Source organism: Cannabis sativa, chromosome 3 (assembly GCF_029168945.1).
Source record: "Cannabis sativa cultivar Pink pepper isolate KNU-18-1 chromosome 3, ASM2916894v1, whole genome shotgun sequence".
Lineage (NCBI taxonomy): Eukaryota > Viridiplantae > Streptophyta > Magnoliopsida > Rosales > Cannabaceae > Cannabis > Cannabis sativa.
In genome coordinates, this window is record NC_083603.1 from 27,914,157 (window position 1) to 27,934,749 (window position 20,593).

Below are 20,593 nucleotides of genomic sequence, written 5' to 3' on the forward strand. Positions count from 1 at the left end.
GTTTTAAAAGCATCAAAAGTGTCAGACTTTTCTCTTTAAAAATCTACCCAAGTGAAACGAGAAAAATCATCAACACACACAAAAATATATCGCTTACCATTCATACTTTCAACTTGAATTGGACCCATAAGATCCATGTGAAGCAACTCCAGTAATTTTGAGGTATTCATATCAGAAACATGTTTGTGAGTCATTTTTAATTGCTTACCAAGTTGACAGGGTTCACACTTACCAACGCTTTCTTTACCCAGCTTGGGTGGACCTCGAACAATACCTGCATTTGATAATTTTTTCAGATTTTTATACTTAATATGTCCGAGTTTAGCATGCCACAAATCTGTGGTGTTGTTGATGGCTGAATGACAAGTGAACACAATGGTTAGGGTATAATAATTATCAGTGGATCGAAATCCTTACAAAATACATTGATTATCATCATTAAGTACATAACAATGATCACTGTCAAATGAGACAGTATACCCTTGGTCACAAATTTGACTAATGCTAAGTAAATAAGCCCTTAGTCCTTCAACTAACATCACATTTTTCAATCTGGGCAACCCTTCAAAGTTGAGAGTTCCCATACCAATAACTTTTCCAGCTAGCCCATTGCCAAAGGTGACTTCCCCACGCTGCATAGGTCGGATATTAATCAAAAAGTCCTTGTCACCTGTCATATGTCTAGAGCAACCACTATCAAAATACCACATTTGAGATGGAGCATTTTTATCAAAAAAAAACCAGCTAGACACTTTTTCTTAATCCATTTTTATTTCAAACCTTTATGTTTCTTTTGAGATTTTTCCAAATTACCAAAATAATTTGTTTTAAACATATTTTTCATAGCGAAACATTTAGGTCTGATATATCATTTTCTACCAAAAAAATGACAAGTAGGAATGAATCTTTTGTTGGGTTTTATGCCCTAAATAAAACTCATTTCAATATAATCAGATTTACTTATTAATATAGATCAGAAATAACATTTAATGTTGCATGGTTCACATGATTTATTTCATGATTATACGTACATAATGTATAAATTCATCTGAAACCCTTTTCACATACTTGATCCTGTTTATTGTGCCGTCAACACATTGGAAAGTAAACATGACTATGTGAATAAAGTTTCCTAGATTTATCAGACATAGGGTTTTACTGATATGATAATCTACAACATAGTTTACTTGCATTTGGAGAAGTGCTATGTTCTTTCCAGAGCATTGGTTAAAGTAAAGCTCAGGTTGGATGCATGGAGTATGCATCGGAAGGGACCGATATTGAACTTTGACTTAGATTTATTAAACTTACCGTAATATCTATTCAAGTCAATATCTCCTAGTTGATCCTAGATCAAATGTTCTTAATCCTGTTATGATTAGGCTCAATCTTGAAAGGCTATTCGTGTTCTTTGATTTGTTAGTTAAGCCTACTTTTAGGTCTGGGTGATACGTACATTTAGGGAACACGGCAGTGCAATTGAGTGGGAGCGCTATCATAAACATGGAATCTATAGCTTCTATCTGGCGAATAGTAAGCAAAGGATGATCTCCTTCGAGCTTGACCAAACGAACATAAATGGTGGAGTACTCATTTCACATAAGCTGAAATATCATTTATACGGGGTCAAGTGTTTTAAGGAATAAATACATTGTAGGGTGTAACGGTAATTTAATCCCTTTTACAGTGTAGATCATTCATATAGAGGATCATTGATCACATTAGGATTATAACAATGGATAACTAATGATGTGTCTATATGGTGGAACTTATAGAGCATTCTATATACTGAGAGTGCAATTCTAAGTTCTATGCGTGGATTCAACGAAGAATTAATAAGTTAGTGAATTTTAGTGCTAAATTCTTGATCTACTTATTGGAAGCTCGGTTATATAGACCCATGGTCCCCCCACTAGTTGAGATAATATTGCTTGTAAGACTCATGTAATTGGTTTTGATTAATCAATTATAATTCTCAAATTAGACTATGTCTATTTGTGAATTTTTCACTAAGTAAGGGTGAAATTGTAAAGAAAGAGTTTTAGGGGCATATTTGTTAATTATGATACTTTGTATGGTTCAATTAATAAATATGATAAATGACAATATTATTTAATAATTATTTATAGTTATTAAATAGTTAGAATTGGCATTTAAATGGTTGAATTAGAAAATTGGCGTTTTTGAGAAAATCAGATGCAGAAAAGATAAAACTGCAAAATTGCAAAAAGTGAGGCCCAAATCCACTAGTATAGGGCCGGCCACTTTTATAGGGTTTTCCCTCTGATATTTTCATTATTTTAATGCCAAATAATTCAAACCTAACCCTAGTGAAATGCTATAAATAGATAGTGATATCTTCAGGAAAATTACACTTAAATTTTCTATTTTTCCTTCAGAGAAAAACCTGAGCCTTCTCTCTCCCTATCTTTGGCCGAACCCACTCTCTCTCTCTTCCTCTTGAATTTCGAAATCCTCAGTGTATGAGTAGTGCCCACACACAGCAAGTGATACCTCAATCATAGTGAGGAAGATCGTGAAGAAAGACATTCAGCAAAGGAGTTTCAGCATCAAAGATTCAGAGAAAGAGATCCAGGTTCAGATATTGATAATGCTCTGCTACAGAAAGGAATCAAGGGCTAGATATCTGAACGGAAGGAGTCATATTATTCCGCTGCACCCAATGTAAGGTTTCCTAAACTTTATATGTGTTTATTTCATCGTTTTAGAAAGTTCATATTTAGGGTGTTAATAAACATACTTGTGAGTAGATCTAAGATCCTGGTAAAATAATTTCCAACATCTTTTTACCTCTGATCTTACTCTTTTTGCAAATCCTGGAGACTTTGTGTCAGCGAAAACAGCTTCTGCAACGACAGGTTTTGAATGTGTTGCAGCAGACTTCAAATTTGCAGTATCAGGAAAATTCGTCGGAACACTAGATTTTACAAATTTCGTGATTCCAGAACTTTACATACCATTTGATCCAATGCCAGCAAAGCCTCTTTGACCTGCATTCTTAGCTTTTTTAAAAATAGAAGATCCGTAATTAAGCATTTGGATATTTTTCTTAAAATTTTCAAGTTCCTTCTTTAAAAGAGTAATTTTTTCATCTTTAACACAAAAATCCATCTCATATGCTTTTATTTTTAACTCAAAAGTTTCAATTTGATGAGACAGTTCTTTATTCATTTTAATCAACACTCTATTTTAAGAAGTAACTTGAATCCACTTTTCATACATGACTTTGTATGATTTAACAAGAGACTCTTCACAGATTTCAAAATCATCAGAATCAGATTCTTCTTGTTCAATGGTATTATTCAAACATACCAGTCTGTCTTTCACCTGTGAATCACACAACACATTAGTCATAACAGAAGTTAGAGCAACATTCTCAAAATTTTCTTCATCACTCTCTGTTTCATCATCACTCCACGTGACATTGAAACTTTTCTTATTCTTTTTCAAAGTAATTGCACACTCGGATTGAATATGCCTTAATCCTTCACATTCCCTGCACTGAATTCCCTTTTTATTAGTCACAGAAGGTTTAAAAGAAGCATTTTCTTTTGAAAATTTTGAGTTATTGTTTTTATTACTCATCTTTTTCATATATTTTTTGAAAATTCTTGGTTAATAAGGCAATTTCATCATCACATTCACTATCAAAATTTTCATTATCAATAACTTTACAAGTGATACTTTTACCTTTATCAACAATGGATTTGGGTTTGTCCTTTTGTTTGATTTGTTGATTCAATTCAAAAGTACGCAAGGAACCCATTAATTCTTTCACCTTCATTGTGCTAAAGTCTTTAGCTTCATCCATAGCCAAAAGTTTAGCATCGAACCTCTCTGGAAGAACTCTAACAATTTTTCTCACAAGAACAGAATCATCAAGCTTTTCGCCAAGAGCAAAATATTCATTAGCTATATCAGATAGCCTTTCATAGAATTCAGTTAGGGTTTCATTTTCAGACATCCTAAGCTCATGAAATTTGGTTTGAAGCATAATAATCTAGAGCTCTTTGTTGGAATATGTTTTACCAGGATCTTAGATTTACTAACAAGTATGTTTCATTAACATCATAATATGAATTTCTAAAACAATGAAATTAAACACATATAAAGTTTCAGAAAATCTTACATTGGGTGCAGCGGAATATTAATGTCTCCTTTTTCTCAGATCTCTAACCCTTGTATCTTGTCTGTCGCAGAGTATCACCAAGATGTGAGCCCGAATGTCCTTCTCTTGATTCTGGATTCTTCACAGCCTTACACACTATGATTGAGATACCACTTGATGTGTGTGGGGACTCACTCTATCAAGAAAGGTATGAAAAATTTGAAGAAGAAAAGAGAGGAAAGGTGGTTCGGCTATAGAAGGAGAGTAGATGGCTCAATTTTCTGAAGGCAAGAAATTTTTCATCTCATTTAGTGTGAGTCATCACTATCTATTTATAGGCAACCACTTAGGTTTAGGTTAGAATTTATTGGCATTAAAATAATGAAATTATTAAGTGGAAAATGGCACTTAAGTGGCCGGCCATAGTAAGTGGGCCCCACTTGGGTATTTTTCCAATTTTGACAATGTTCCCTTATTTTCTCAAAAACGTCACTTTTCTAATTCTAACCATTTAAATGCCAAAACTAATTATTTAATAATTAAAATTAATTATCAAATAAAATTGTCATTTAATATATTTATTACTTAGACATAATAAAGTCTTTCAATTAATAAATAAAACCTAGAATCTCTTTTCTTCATAATTTAGCCCTTGTTTAGTGAAAATTCATAAACTAGACATAGTCTAATTTTAGAATTATAATTGATTAATTAAAATCAATTATCTAAGTCTTACAAGCAGTATGGTCTCAACTAGTATGGGGACCATGGGCCTATACAACTGAGCTTCCAATAAGCTGAACTAGAATTTACCAAGTAAATTTCCTAACTTATTAATTCCTTGTTGCATCCACTCATAGAACTTGGAATTGCACTCTCAGTCATATAGAATGCTCTATATGTTCCATGATATAGATACGCTATCAACATTTAACCATCGTTCTAATCTCAATAATCATAGATCCTCTATAGATGATTTACACCGAGTAGGGATAAATTTACCGTTTCACTCCTCAATGTATTTTATCCTTAAAACACTTAGCTTCCTGTAAATGATATTTTAGTGAACTAAAATATAATCACTGAAATAAGAGCTCTTCCATTTACCTCTATTTAGCCAAGCTCGAAGGAAATCATCGTTTCACTTCTATGTCCTGATAGAAGCTATAGATTCCATATCTATGTTTAGCGCTCCCACTCAATCATACTACCATGTTCCCAAAATGTACGTATCACCCTGACCAGAAAGTAGGCTTAACTAACAAATCAAAGAACATGAATAGCACTCTTGAGATTGAACCTAAGCATGTCAGGATTAAGATTTTTTGATCTAAGATCAACTAGTGATAGTGACTTAGGAAGATACAACGGTAAGATTATAATATCTTAACCAAGATCAATATCGGTCACAGTACAATGTATACTCCATACATCCGAAACTAGCATACTTTGCCAATGCTCTGGAAAGAACATAACACTTATTCAAAGTGTAAGTACACTTCCTCGCTAATTATCACATCAGTGTAAATCCAGTGCATTGATGAATCAGGGACTTTGTCTTTTGAAGCATATAATCACAATCACATTTGACTGTGTTGAAATCACTGTAATTGTGAATGACTATATGTTCTGGACTTACAGATTTTGTATATACTAAACCATAAACATGAAAACTACATGTAAAGATAAATGACTTCTAATCTTTCATTGATAACAAATCAAATTAGATTGAAATGGGTTTTATTTAGGGCATAAAATCCCAATAGGCTTAACATCAAATGTTCCTTCAAACTGAGTTCGAAGGATCTTCCAAGCTTCCTTAACAAATTCACACGATGATATAAGCTTAATATAACCTTCACATACACCATTAAATATAGCATGCAACGCTTTGCTATTGTAGGCAGAAAGTTTATCATCTTCAATAGACCATTCGAGTTTAGATTTTATTTTAGAATACCTTCGAAATCTATCTCAACTAGAGAAGACCAACCTGATAGAACCATCCTTCAAGCTCTTTCATCTTGAGATTTGATGAAGGCTCTCATTCTAACTTTCCAATAAGGATAATTAGAATCATTGAGCAAAGGTGATCTAGAAATCGAACCTCCTTTTGCAAAAAATGACATTTTACACAAAAACACGCGAAATCGTTAAAAAGACCACACTAAGAGTTTAATGTCCCGCTCTAATACCAATTGAAAAACAGAGTTTTTCCAAATGCCAATAATAAATACGAAAATATAAAATTGTATACTTCTGCAAAAGTAGAATGTAATTCTGTTACTGCAAAAACCAGTTTTGCAGCGACAAAACAGAACAAACAAAATATAAAAATAATTGTAGAAAATTAAATCACTTGACACAAGATATTTGTACGTGGTATTATTGTTCTTTTGAACACTCCTAGTCCACGGGGCCTCGCCCAGAGAAAGAAATTAATTAATAAAGTATCAATAATTGTTGGGTTTTATGCCCTAAATAAAATTCCATTTCAATGTAATCCATTTTATTCAATATCAATAAAGAAACAAAAGTATTTTTCATTCATTTGTATGTTTTGGTTCACCTTATAAATTATTTGTCTATTTGATTTATAAATTCATCCAAACCCTTTTCACATACTTGATCCTGTTTATTGTGTTGTCAACACAGTGGAAAGTAAACATGACTATGTGATTAAAGATTACTATATTTATCAGAACACTGGGGTTTTACTGATATGAAAATCTACAACAAAGTTTACTTGCATTTGGAGAAATGTTATGTTCTTTCCAGAGCATTGGTTAAAGTTTAGCTTGGGTTGGATGCATGGAGTATGCATCGGAAGGGACCGATATTAAACTTTGACATAGATTTATTAAACTTACCGTAATATCTATTCAATTCAATATCACCTAGTTGATCCTAGATCAAATGATCCTAATCCTGATATGATTAGGTTCAATCTCAAGAGTGTTATTCGTGTTCTTTGATTTGTTAGTTAAGCCTACTTTTGGGTCAGGGTGATACGTACATTTTGGGAACACGGTAGTGCAATTGAGTGGGAGCGCTAACATAAATATGGAATCTATAGCTTCTATCTGGCAAATAGAAAGTAAAGGATGATTTCCTTCGAGCTTGACCAAACGGAAATAAATGGTGGATTACTCATTTCACTTAGCTGAAATATCATTTATACGGGGTTAAGTGTTTTAAGGATAAAATACATTGTAGGGTGTTACGGTAATCTAATCCCTTTACAGTGTAGATTATCTATATAGAGGATCGTTGATCAAATTAGGATTATAACAATGGATAACTAATGACGTGTCTATATGGTGGAACATATAGAGCATTCTATATACTGAGAGTGCAATTCTAAGTTCTATGCGTGGATTCAACGAAGAATTAATAAGTCAGTGAATTTTAGATATAAATTCTTGATCTTCTTATTAGAAGCTCGGATATATAGACCCATGGTCCGCACACTAGTTGAGACAATACTACTTGTAAGACTCATTTAATTGGTTTTGATTAATCAATTATAATTCTCAAATTAAACTGTGTCTATTTGTAAATTTTTCACTAAGCAAGGGAAAAACTGTGAAGAAAGAGTTTCTAGGGTATATTTGTTAATTAAGATACTTTGGTTAGTCTAATTAATAAATATAATAAATGACAATATTATTTAATAATTATTTATAGTTATTAAATAGTTGAAATTGACATTTAAATGGTTGAATTTGAAAATTGGCGTTTTTGAGAAAATGAGATGCAGAAATGATAAAACAGCAAAATTTCAAAAGTGAGGCCCAAATCCACTAGCCATGGCCGGCCACTTATGTAGGCTTTATCATTTAATATTTTCATTATTTTAATGCCAAATAATTCAAACCTAACCCTATGTGGCATGCTATAAATAGATAGTGATGGCTTCAGGAAAAGTAACTTTTGCATCTTATTCCTTTCAGAGAAAAACCTGAGCCATCACACTAAACCTAGCCGCCACTCTCTTTCCTTCTTCTTTCTTGATTGTTTCGAATCCTCTTAGTGATAGAGTAGTGCCCACACACAGCAAGTAGTACCTCAATCATAGTGTGGAAGATCGTGAAGAAAGCAATTCAACAAGAAGGACATTCGGGCTCAGATCTTGATAATACTCTGCGACAGAAAGGATACAAGGGTTAGAGATCTGAGTGAAAGGAGACATATTATTCCGCTGCACCCAATGTAAGGTTTCTCATACTTTATATGTGTTTATTTATAATCGTTTTAGAAGTTCATATTTAGGGTGTTAATCAACATACTTGTGAGTAGATCTAAGATCCTGGTAAAATAATATCCAACAGCTGGCCTCAGAGCCATGGTAATTGATTTGCTTGCAAGAAATTTGGACTTAAAACGATTTGTTTGTGATTTGGATGGTATCATGTTGTTTTGTGTGTTGTATTGATGATTGATTGATGTTTGTGAATTTTCGTGAAAAATAGTTGAGTTTTGTTTCTGAAATTATTTTTATTGGATAGTTTGGAAAAAATTAAGCAATTTACTTTTTTACAGAACTCAATTTCGATTTTATTTGAATTAGTTATGAATTTTTGAAAATTGGGAAAAAATCAGGGTGTCGTCACCCATTCGAGCGCGGATGGCTATTTTCCTCGGCCAGACGCGTGTTAGGACAAGATTTTGTCCGAGAAACATGCGCATGGGGTGTCTGAAACCCCATTCCACGCACGTAAATACTGCTGGCATACCCCAGCGCCGAGTTTCCTCGGCCAGACACCCTCCTACGCGCGCGCGGACAGTATGCAATGCATACTGTTCGTACCACTTGCAAATTTTTTCATTTTCTTCGATTTTTCATGCTATTTCATGGAATTAACTTCCGATTTTTTGTGTAGTTTTGTATTTTGATTTTTATTTTTCAATTTTTAAATCTAATTATCAGAAATAAATTAATTTGAATTTTTTAAAATTAATTTTAGATATTAGTGTAATTTGAATTTGAAAATAAGTAAAAATCTACCCTTTTGCTTGATTTTTTATCTTATTTTTAAACTTTATTATTTTATCTTATTTTTAAATTTAAGGTCAGATATTAATTTTTTTAAATAATTTGACCTTATTTAAATTTAAAATAAGATTACTATAATCATGATAATTTGAATAGAAATAAGATATTTTGCTAACTTTTAAATTTTATTTTTTTTTATTTAAATTATAAAATCTGAAAAATATTTATTTTTTTTATATTTAATTTATAAAATAACATGAAATTTTTAAAAGTGGTTAGCAAATTTTTTTTGAAATGATATTTAGGTTAGTTGAAACTTAATTTTTCAAAATTGTAGGTTTAATTTTAATTTTTATTTTATTTTATTTTATTTAAATTACCGAAATGTTTTTTTTATTTATTAATTATTTTCGAAAATAATTATTTAAAATTAAATAAATCCTACATCCAACTATCAAATTCATCTTGTTGCAGGAGTATGTGTTTTAGCTTGTGTGTATGTTTTATAAAACCTATTATTGCTTGATCTAAATTGCCATGGTTAACTTGTTGACAGATTCAATGATCTGATTTTAACCCATGGTTCAATTGTCAATAGGTCAAGTGAATAATTTGTAGCAGGTAAATTTTACATTCTTCTTTCATTTGTGTATGACCTAGTAACATGATAGGATCCATCCAAATCTGTGTGCCTGTGTGAGCCTATATGTTTACTTTTGTTATAGATGCATATAGGTTGTTGTTGCTAAATAAAATGTCATACCTTCATAGATTTTATTTAGGCCCATTTAGTTTTTGGGCCTATTCAATTAATAACAGTTGTTCATTTTAAGGTTAAATTCCTCTCTTTTGGGCCTTGTGTGAGAGTTGGGGGCCAATAGAAGTGGGTACGACATACTGAACCCAGCTCCCCCTCACATGAACTACCCCAATTGTGAAGGCCCATTTGCCTGATTTGGATAACTGTGCTAGGTTAATTAAATTAGTTTAACCTAATAAAATTGATTAGCAACATAATTAATTTCATTTATTTAGAAATTAATTTAAGAAAACATAGTTTAATGAATTATATTCTAGATAAACTATATGTATTTTCTTGTTTTAATTAAATATAGAATTATAACCAACTAGATTCTTTCTGAAGCTTAATTTAAATGATTTCATTAAATATTCCCATTTAAGTTGAAAATTAGTTATTTCTAACTGATCAACTTAAATCTGAATATCTTTTGAATTCCAAATTTCAAAATTAAGTTGAGGAATTTTAGGAATTGGTTATTAAGATTCTTTTGATATTTTTTAAGTTGATATTTTTTCAAATATGGATAAACTTAAAATGGAATACTTGTAAATTAAGTGGTTACAACTTAATTTTAATATTTAATTAAATCATAATTTGAAAAATATTTAAGTTGGTTTTTATTTAGATTCTTCTAAACAACTTAAATAAGATATTTTTTTTTTCAAATTTGTTCCATTTTTTAAATTTCGAATATTAATAATAATTGAAATTTAATTAAAGTTGGATTTTTTTTTATATAAATTTTTTTTACTAAAACCAACTTTAATTTGTAATTTTTCCATTATTAAAATATGGAATAAATGATTAAATAAAATACATATTTTAAAATAATGAGCTTTAATCAGGAGACATTCGATCTCCATTGTTGGTTTTACATAGCTTTTGTTTTAGTGAGTAATCCTCCCTAATGGAGGAACGTTCATTAGCAAGTTAGCACAGTTTAATCTCGAAAGATAAGTATATTTGTAAGTGTTTTATATAGTATTGATCACCCTAATGGTGGCGACTGTATTTGACTTACAAAATATGAAACAATGGTGGAAGCTCATGAAATAGGAATGACCTTGACTCTCGCCTAAACGGGACAACGTCGGATTTTCTTTTCGATCGAATAAAAGGTTGCTAGAATGGTTATCATTTTAGATGAATTGACAACTCTATTCAATGGATGATGCTTTGACTCTCGCCTAAACGAGACACTGTATCAGTTTGTTGGAAACCTTGGAAAATAAACTATGTTAGATTTTGTATTTTTATAACATACATAATTATTTGTTATTTTCTGAACTTGTGTATGAATTTATTGAACCAAAACCTTACTTCTATTTTATTGATGTGCTGTAGTACCAATATGAATAACCCTCACCCCGATCCACTCCTACTTAATATCTTAGCAAAAGAACTCTATAGTGTGAAAATGCATCCTGGTAGTTGCATAAACTCGCACCTGTTGATGATGAATCTGAAGTTCCAAAAGGCAAATCTACTGAGAATTGAATTATCAAAAGAACAATGGGTACAATTCATTCTTAATAGTCTTCCTCCGGAGTATAATGGATTTGTTGTATCTTACATGATCAACAATTTTAACTCCTCCGACATGGACAAGCTCGAAGCAGAATTACGAGCTCATGAACGGAATTTAATTGCAATGGGACCTCCTGGTTTTGCAAACTTTAATCAGAGGAAAAGGATTAAGCATGAAGGCTCTAACAAAGCTGCTTCTTCAAGTACAATTATCAGACATAATCTTCTATGTTCGAATTGTAATGAAAAGGAACATCAAGAAGAACGATGTCCCTGACTTCTAAACAATTGAAACGAAGGTAATGCTTTGTCTTTGAATCATGTGTTTTAGAGAATGACAAATCCACATGGATTGTTGATTCTGGGTCTACTAACCATGTATGTTCTTCATTGCAGCTGCTTGAAACTTGGGAAAATCTACTTCCTGAAGAGTTAAAGCTTAAAGTTGGGAATGGCGAGTTAGTGTCGGTCAAAGCTAAAGGAACAGCCCGTATCAAGTTTCAACAGAAATTTTTAATTTTAGAAAATGTTTTATTTATTTCAAACTTTAGTAGAAACTTGATTAGTGTTTCATGTTTACAAACACAATCTTATATATTGAATTTTTCGAGTTCTTATTGTTCAATTTCTCGTTATGGAATTCATATATGTGTTGCTCACATGGAACAAGGGTTTTATGTTTTAAGACCGAATACACAGATCTCAATAAATAGTGAACTTTTCAATGTAGCTAAACCTAGAAACCTTAAAAGAAAAGAGATTGATAATGATGAACAAACTTATCTATGGCATTTACGTTTAGGTCATATAGGTTTTGATAGACTCAATAGGCTAACCAAAGACAGTCCATTGAAAGATGTCATCTTAGGTGAATTGCCAGTATGCGAGTCATGCCTAGAAGGAAAAATGACCAAAAGTTCTTTCTCTGCAAAGGGAGAGCGTGCCAAACAACCCCTATGGTTAGTGCATTCAGATGTTTGCGGACCCCTGAATGTAAAAGCCCGAGGTGGTTATTAGTATTTCGTCACTTTCATTGACGATTACTCTAGATATAGTTTTCTTTACCTAATGCAAAAGAAATCTGAAACGTTTGAAAAGTTTCAGGAATTTCATGCTTTGGCTCAAAATCAATTAGGTAAAACATTAAAGATCTTGCGAACTGATAGGGGTGGAGAATATATGGATATGCAGTTCAAAGATCATTTAATTGAACTTAGAATTGAATCCCAATACACTGCCCCAAGCACTCCACAGCAAAATGGAGTTGCAGAAAGAAGAAATCGCACTCTTTTGGAAATGGTTAGGTCTATGCTGAGTTATTCAACTCTGTCTACGTCCTTCTGGGGATATGCTATACAGATGGCAAACGACATTTTAAATGTTGTTCCATCTAAAGCAGTCCCTAAGACACCCGTCGAACTATGGAATGGTCGTACACTTAGTTTACGCCATTATAGAATTTGGGGGTGCCCTGCTCATGTCTTGAGAAAGAAAGAAGGCAAACTGGAATCGCAAACTGAAGTTTGCATGTTTGTCGGGAATTCTAAAGAGACTAGGGGTGGACTGTTTTATAGTCACAAGGATAACAAAGTGTTTGTTTCTACAAATGCTACTTTTCTTGAAGATAACTATATTAAAGACAACAAACCGAAAAGTAAAGTTGTATTAGAGGAAATGCTTTCAGATATAACTCATTCCAATGTTCCGTCCTCTTCCACTCAAGAAGAGGATAATCCCACTCCCTCAGTCGAACCAACTGAGAAAACTACTACCAAAGTTCCTGTTCAGAAGATCACTGCTCCTCGTCGTAGTGGGAGGGTTTCAACAAAACCATCTCGTTATGGCTTGGATGGTGAAATCAATATGGTCGTTGGTGACGGTATTGATGACGACCCATTAACCTATAAACAGGCAATGGCAAGTCCGCAACGGAAACGGTAGTCAGCCGGCATGGATTCAGAGATGGATTCCATGAAAAAGAACAAAGTCTAGGAATATGTAGACGCACCCGATGACTATCGTCCAATCGGATGTAAGTGGGTTTACAAGAAGAAAAGAGGCGCTGGAGGCGAAGTCGAAACTTTTAAAGCTAGACTGGTCGCCAAGGGTTATACCCAAAGAGAAGGTGTGGACTATGAGGAAAATTTTAGTCCTGTCACCATGCTCAAATCCATCCGAATTCTTTCTCCATAGCAGCCGCTTTCGATTATGAAATCTGGCAAATGGATGTCAAGACAGCCTTCCTTAATGGGGTTCTTGAAGAAACCATCTATATGGAGCAACCAGAAGGCTATGTTCTTCCAGGGCAGGAAAAGAAAGTTTGCAAATTAAATAAGTCTATCTATGGACTTAAGCAAGCTTCTCTCTCTTGAAACAAAAGGTTTGATGAAATCATCAAAACCTACGGCTTTCTTCAGAATGAAGATGAACCTTGTGTTTACCAACTCAAGGAAGACCAAGTAGTAGTATTCCTAGTCCTTTATGTTGACGACATTTTGATTATTAGAAACAATATCAAGAAAATGACTAACATCAAGGAATGGCTTGACACTCAATTCGATATGAAAGATTTGGGTGAGGCTGCCTATGTTCTTGGTATTCAAATTATTAGAAACCGGAAGAACAAATCCCTTGTTCTCTCTCAAACAACTTACATTGACAAAGTTTTAGAGAGATTCTCCATGACCAACACCAACGGGGCAAATATGCCTTCTAGATATGGTATTCGTCTATCCAAGGAACAGTCTCCTACTGATCCTCAAGAGATAGAGGACATGGCAAAAGTTCCTTATGCTTCTGCAGTTGGAAGTCTAATGTATGCAATGTTATGCACTAGACCTGACATCTGCTATGCAGTTGGAATCATGAGCAGGTATCAGTCAAATCCAGGTCAGGAACATTGGAATGTTGTTAAGTATATTCTGAAATACTTAAAGAGTACAAGAAATTATGTGTTAGTCTACAAGGGTGGTGCTTTAAATCCCATAGGCTATACTGGCTCAGATTTCAAGGCATGTCTTGAAGACAGGAAATCTACATCTGGGATGGTGTTTACTCTTGGGGGTGGAGCAGTGGTTTGGAGAAGTGCTAAACAAACTGCGATTTTAGATTCTACCATGGAAGCAGAATACATAGCTGCAGCAAAAGCTACCAAAGAGCTTGTCTAGCTGAGAAAGTTCTTCACCAGTATCGGTGTCATGCCTGGAATGCAAAAGCCTCTAGTCTTATTTTGTGATAATAATGGAGCAATAGCCAACAGTAAGGAACCTCGAAGCCACAAGAGAAGCAAACATATAGAAAGGAAATATCATATCATCAGAGAATATGTGGCAAGAGGGGATGTACTGGTTGAGAAAGTGGACACAGAAGACAACATAGCTGATCCATTCACCAAAGTCTTGGCAGTGACTATTGGAAATATTTTACCAGGATCTAGATTTACTACCAAGTATGTTTGATTAACATCCTAATATGAATTCTAAAACAATGAAATAAACACATAAAGAGTTTAAGAAAACCTTAGATTGGGTGCAGCGGAATATTATGACTCCTTCCATTCAGATCTCTAGCCCTTGATTCCTTTTTGTAGCAGAGCATTATCAATATCTGAATCTGGATCTCTTTCTCTCATTCTTTGATGGTTGATTTTCTACAGTCTTACATAGTAAATGATTGAGGTACCACTTGATGTGTGTGGGCACTACTCTATCACTCAAGGAATTTTCAAAATTTAGAAGAGAAGAAAAGAGAGAGGAAAGTGGTGGCTCAGGAATTCACTCTGAAAAGAATGAGATGCAATTGTGTGTAGTTTCCTGAAGTCATTACTTTCTATTTATAGAATTCCCTCTAGGTTTAGGTTAGAATTGTGTGGCATTAAAATAATGGTAAAAGCCTATGCATAGTGGGCGGCCCATATAAGGAAATTGGGCCTCACTTTGCAACTTTCCCATTTTGTTATTTTCCATTCCCATTTTCTCAAAAATACCAATTTTCCAATTTAACCATTCAAATGCCAATTCTAATTATTTAATAACTTAAAAATAATTATTAAATAATATTGCCATTTAATGTATTTATTAATTTAGACATATAAAGTACCTTAATTAATAAATAAACCTAGAATCTCTTTTCTTTACAATTTCGCCATTGCTTAGTGAAAATTCATAAAGTAAACATAGTCTAACTTTTAGAATTATAATTGATTAATTAAAATCAATTAACTGAGTCTTACAAGCAGTATGGTCTCAACTATTATGGGCACCATGGGTCTATATAACCGAGCTTCCAATAAGTCGAACCAAATTTACCAAGTAAATTCCCTAACTTATTAATTCCTTATTGAATCCACTGTTAGAACTTGGAATTGCACTCTCAGTCATATAGAACACTCTATATGTTCCACGATATAGATACGTCATTAGTTATCCATTGTTATAATCCTAATTTGATCAATGATCCTCTATATAAATGATTTACACTGTAAAGGGATTAAATTACCGTAACACCCTACAATGTAATTTATCCTTAAAACACTTAACCATGTATAAATGATATTTCAGCTAAGTGAAATGAGTACTCCACCATTTATTTTCGTTTGGTTAAGCTCGAAGGAAATCATCCTTTACTTTCTATTCGCCAGATAGAAGCTATAGATTCCATATTTATGTTAGTGCTCCCACTCAATTGCACTACCGTGTTTCCAAAATGTACGTATCGCCCTGACCCAAAAGTAAGCTTAACTAACAAATCAAAGAACACGAATAACACTCTTGAGATTGAACCTAATCATATCAAGATTAAGAACATTTGATCTAGAATCAACAGGTGATATTGAATTGAATAGATATTACGGTAAATTCTAATATATCTAATCAAAGTTGAATATCGGTCCCTTCCGATGTATACTCCATACATCCGATACTGGTAAACTTTGCCAATGTCCTGGAAAGGACATAACACTTTTCCAAGGTGTAAGAATACCTATCTCTGATTTTACCATGTCAGTCTAAATCCAGTGTTCTGACAAATCAGGGAATAAACTTTCGAACATATAATTAAGATTATATTCCACTGTGCTGACAACACTATAATCATTAACAAATTCATATGTTCAGGACTTAAATGGAATTCATACATTATATATATAATCATGAAATAAATCATGTGAACCATGCAACATAAAATTTTATTTCTGATCTTTATTAATAAGTAAATCTGATTATATTGAAATGAGTTTTATTTAGGGCACAAAACCCAACAGTGACTGCATTTGAAAAGCACCGTCAGAATTTAGGATTAATTGATATGTACTGATTAGTTTTATATTAGTGCAAGTGTGAGTTTGTTGGGTTTTATGCCCTAAATAAAACTTCATTTCAATGTAATCTATTTTATTCAATATCAATAAAGAAACAGAAGTATTTTTCATTCATTTGTATGTTTTGGTTCACCTTATCAATTATTTGTCTATTTGATTTATAAATTCATCCAAACCCTTTTCACTTACTTGATCCTGTTTATTGTGTTGTCAACACAGTGGAAAGTAAACATGACTATGTGATTAAAGATTCCTAGATTTATCAGAACACTGGGGTTTTACTGATATGACAATCTACAACAGAGTTTACTTGCATTTGGAGAAATGCTATGTTCTTTCCAGAGCATTGGTTAAAATAAAGCTTGGGTTGGATGCATGGAGTATGCATCGGAAGGGGCCGATATTGAACTTTGACATAGATTTATTAAACTTACTGTAATATCTATTCAATTCAATATCACCTAGTTGATCCTAGATCAAATGATCTTAATCCTGATATGATTAGGTTCAATCTCAAGAGTGTTATTCGTGTTCTTTGATTTGTTAGTTAAGCCTACTTTTAGGTCAGGGTGATACGTACATTTTGGGAACACGGTAGTGCAATTGAGTGGGAGCGCTAACATAAATATGGAATCTATAGCTTCTATCTAGCAAAGAGAAAGTAAAGGATGATTTCCTTCGAGCTTGACCAAACGGAAATAAATGGGGGAGTACTCATTTCACTTAGTTGAAATATCATTTATACGGGGTTAAGTGTTTTAAGGATAAAATACATTGTAGGGTGTTACGGTAATCTAATCCCTTTTACAGTGTAGATCATCTATATAGAGGATCATTGATCAAATTAAGATTATAGCAATGGATAACTAATGACGTGTCTATATGGTGGAACATATAGAGCATTCTATATACTGAGAGTGCAATTCTAAGTTCTATGCGTGGATTCAACGAAGAATGAATAAGTCAGTGAATTTAAGATATAAATTCTTGATCTGCTTATTGGAAGCTCGGATATATAGACCCATGGTCCCCACACTATTTGAGACAATACTACTTGTAAGACTCATTTAATTGGTTTTGATTAATCAATTATATTTCTCAAATTAGACTATGTCTAATTGTGAATTTTTCACTAAGTAAGGGCGAAACTGTAAAGAAAGAGTTTCTAGGGCATATTTGTTAATTAAGATACTTTGGTTAGTCTAATTAATAAATATAATAAATGACAATATTATTTAATAATTATTTATAGTTATTAAATAGTTGAAATTGACATTTAAATGGTTGAATTTGAAAATTGGCATTTTTGAGAAAATGAGATGCAGAAATGATAAAACATTAAAATTGTAAAAGTGAGGCCCAAATCCACTCGCCATGGCCAGCCACTTATGTAGGCTTTATCACTTAATATTTTCATTATTTTAATGCCAAATAATTCAAACCTAACCCTATGTGGCATGCTATAAATAGATAGTGATGGCTTCAGGAAAAGTAACTTTTGCATCTTATTCCTTTTAGAGAAAAACCTGAGCCATCACACTAAACCTAGCCGCCACTCTCTTTCCTTCTTCTTTTTTTATTGTTTCGAATCCTCTTAGTGATAGAGTAGTGCCCACACACAGCAAGTAGTACCTCAATCATAGTGTGGAAGATCGTGAAGAAAGCAATTCAACAAGAAGGACATTCGGGCTCAGATCTTGATAATACTCTGCGACAGAAAGGATACAAGGGTTAGAGATCTGAGTGGAAGGAGACATATTATTCCGCTGCACCCAATGTAAGGTTTCTCATACTTTATATGTGTTTATTTATAATCGTTTTAGAAGTTCATATTTAGGGTGTTAATCAACATACTTGTGAGTAGATCTAAGATCCTGGTAAAATAATTTCCAACAATAATTACAAAGACAATTGACTTAAACAAGTTTAGACTCCCTCTAAATTATTGCCGCAATCCTTTGTAATTCACTTTATGAATCTTACTTCTGAAATAACTTCAAACAACGAACTCACTTCGTCTTTGAAGTGTGTGTGCTTACTTTTTCCCGAGGTAAGGCTTGAACAAGTCTTCTCTCGAAGACCTCTCTCTTGTTCAATCAAGTTGTTCTAACAAACCCTAAGACAGAGTAAGAACATATATAAAAAATACTAGAATCTAGATGAACAACTAAGTTCTCACAAAAAGAACTCTCTTCTCACAAATAAGAAAAATGCAAAAAAATGAAAACTATAAGAGTTGATTTGAATGGCTGCTCTCTAGTTCTATTTGTAGAACATAGAAACCCTAGAGACAGTCACAAAATCGAATCTACAGCTGTACAAAATTTTCCTAAGAAAAACTTGATTTGCAGCATCAGAACCAGATTCTATCGGAGCAAATCACACCAGAAAAGGAAACTTGCCATAAACAAGTCCGATCTTGTATTGGGTCTTGATACCTGCCATAAACAGTGTGTAGGATATGATCTTATCAAGACACAATCAAACTTAATAAGGAAAATAATAATAGCCAAAGTTTCCTTTAAAAACTAACTTTCCATAAGAGAATTTCTTCTCTTACAAAAAGTTTCCATACAAGAAAAGTCCAGCTGAAAATCATTCTTTCCTAAGATAGAAAAGAGTAATAAAGACTGGATAATAAAGGTGAGAAAATCAGTTATGAATGCAAAAAAATCTTACCATAAAATAATAAATATTTTGGCATCTAAATTGCTAAAAAAGGACTTTACAGTGTCAATTAAGGAGGACCAATTGGAAATAGGCATTCTAAGATCACATTTGTATGTAATTTCTGCTACGCATCCATGATTGATCTATGTCATTTAGTTATATTGATATATGTGACTATTGATGGATTTAGCTGCGCTAAATATTGCGAAAGCCGCTTTGATCCTATGTTAGTATAATCAATAGACGAGATTATTTCGAAACACCTATGATTATGATAGCAATAAAGTACTTATAAGGTTACACACTATCAAAAAAACATATGTAGCCCAAGTGAGAGATTGTTGGATTAAAATCCTCAATATGAGCTTAGATGTATTGGTGTATTACTATTTAAAATTTGACCCAAATAAAGTGATCATTTTAGTAATTTTGGGTCATGGATATTAAAATATCATGGGCTAAATGTGTAGATACCATAATCGATATTTCTAATTTATTGAGGGGCTAAATTAAAAATACTTAAGATTGATAACCTAGCTATGAGGTTATAAATTGGTAGTGGTCCCCAAGAAACAAGAACAACTGTATTCTCATCTTTCCCCACCAAGAGAGAAAACTAGATAGAACCCTAAGTTTTGTATTCTTGGAAGATTATTACCCAAAGATTTGACATCACTAAATTAATTATCTCTATCAAGGAACTAAGGTACGCTTCCGCTATTCATGTTCTTTTTCCTCTTTGAATCATCAAGGGCTTTAGATCTACAGTTACACACTTCTAATAATATGTAATATTTGTGTATAAAATTAATCTTGATATTGCATAGTTTATGAGTGATGAAAGAATTCTAACACTACACATGGACAATCCAATATAACACTTAACACCTAAAATGGATAAAAACTGTAAATTGCTAACAGTCAAAAAAAAAAAAAAACATTAGTCCTCAAAATAACTACCGCCAAAATAACTACACCATTAGTCCTCAAAATAATTTAGAGTTTTTCCGCCAAAATAACTACACCATTAGGCCTCATTGAGGGTTTTACTGCCAAAATAACTACACCATTAGTCCTCAATTTATAAAAAAAAACATTTAATAAACAAATAACATTTTACAACTTTTTTTTATGTTATGTGCATAAATATAT